This window comes from Mus pahari, chromosome 13 (genome assembly GCF_900095145.1).
Source record: "Mus pahari chromosome 13, PAHARI_EIJ_v1.1, whole genome shotgun sequence".
In the NCBI taxonomy this organism is placed as follows: Eukaryota; Metazoa; Chordata; class Mammalia; order Rodentia; family Muridae; genus Mus; species Mus pahari.
This window is the reverse complement of record NC_034602.1, coordinates 26434638-26436683: the sequence shown is the minus strand read 5'-3', so window position 1 is coordinate 26436683 and position 2046 is coordinate 26434638.

The following is a 2046-nucleotide window of genomic DNA, read 5'->3' as shown; positions in this document are numbered from 1 at the left end:
GCCCGGCTGCAGCCAATACTCTTAACTGCTGAGCCATTCTTCCAGTCTCTACCTCTTATTTTGTTGTATTTGTAACAATAATAATAAGTCATAATATACATTATTATTATTATTATTATTATTATTATTACTATTGTTATTATTTTGTTTTTCGAGACAGGGTTTTCTGTGTAGCCTTGGCTGCCTTTGTAGACCAGGCTGGACTCGAACTCATCGAGATCCACCTGCCTCTTCCTCCTGAGTGCTGGGATTAAAGGTATGTGCTACCACCACCTGCCTTTCTAGCTCCCATTTTAAGTAGCAGAAAATTTATTTGCTCTAGATCACACACGTAATAAGTGATGAAACCGATGTTAAAAAACAGGTCTGTCTGACTCCAGGGCCAAGGTCTGTAAGCAGTCCCCACAAGTCTGCGTTGTGCACCAGTGGCAGCCCACTCATTTGCAGACTGCTTGCCTGCAAAAAACTGAATATCAATCAGTTGATTTTTTTTTATAAGTTTTTGTTTTACTTTTATCTGTCTGTTTCTTTTAAGAATGAATCTCACTGTGTAGACTAGGCTGGTCTGGAACTCAAGAGATCTACCTACTTCAGCCTCATCAGGGCAGGGTAGAGCCACCATGTTCAGCTGACATCAGTGGAAACATTCCAGTCTAGACGGTCTCACTGGTTATAACAAGAGCAAGTAGGTTCTTCTGTATGGCCGCCTGTCAATAATTTACAGCCAGTTTTTGCATCTCCCTTGTGTAGAAACCTCTCCAGGGGTCTGCAGAACCGAGGGCATGAGGTATCTGGAAACTAGTAAACCTGTGTTCTTGTCCCAGCTCAGCCACTTTCCTCAGCCAGCAAACTTCAAAGGAGAATTAAATAGGTGATTTTTGACAAGCAAGGACATAAAAATCATCAATTCCTGTCACCCTGGTTTCATAAAAGAAAGGGCAGCCTGACACAGAAAAATGTAGGACAGACAATCTCAGAATTAATTTAGCTTTATAAAAAGCCCCCATGTTGTCCCGGTTCTCATTTCACCATGTCCCAGTGTGGACTCTGTCAGAGACTGGCCCAGGTCTACAGAACCTCTGCTCTAACCCAGTAAAGAATGTGTCATCAGCCAGAAAAACCAGAACGCAGTGCTCCTGTGTCAGGAGGGTTCATCCCTCCCCTGATTTAAGGAGGAAGGAAGAGCAAGTGTGTCTGGTACACAGACAGGAGGCGAGACAGACTTCTCTGTCACACTGTAGCTTCGTGCCCAGCTTTGATCTCTGCTTGAAGGGGCAAAGTCTTTGTCTCCTTTCATACTGCCATGGGTGCCTGTGAGCACGGAAGACCACATTCCAGCAAGTAGAACCTACTGAAACCAGAATAGCCATTCCTACCTCAGGACTGGAGGCCTATGAGGAAGCCGAGTTACGCTTGCAAGGACAACACATTATTCCCTTGGACTTTTGACCTTGGTCTTTCTCACCGGTCCACTCATTCGCTTGTTAATTCATCATTTGCTATTTACCATAGTGCAAAATTCTGTGTCAGTGCAGGGAAAGAATGAGTTGGCCTCTGTTCTCGTGGAGTCCAGTCTGTGAGAGGAACACTCAATTCCGGTCAGGGATCTGTCACAGCAGGGTACAGATCACTTCTCCTGTGATGGCCAATATGGATTGTTGAGTTACAGGATCCAGAACCATTCAAGAGACAAGCCTGTGGGCATACGGATGAGGGATGCTCTGATTTAGGTTAACTGAGGTAGGAAGACCCACGCTGTATGTAGGCAGTGCCACTCCATGGGCTGGGATCTCAGACTGGACAGAGAGGAGGAAGCGAGGGGGGCAGCGACCTCCTCTGCTCTCAGCTTTCTGACTGTGGATGCAAGGTGACCAGCTGCCTCAAGGTCCTGCCACCGTAATGCCCCTGCCATGACAGATTGGACCCCGAACCAGGAGCTGAAGAAACACTTCCCTGTTGCTCCTGTCACAGCAGTAATAGAAATGTATGAAATGGCCAGGTATGGTGGCCCACGCCTTTAATCCCAGCACTCGGGAGGCAGAGGCA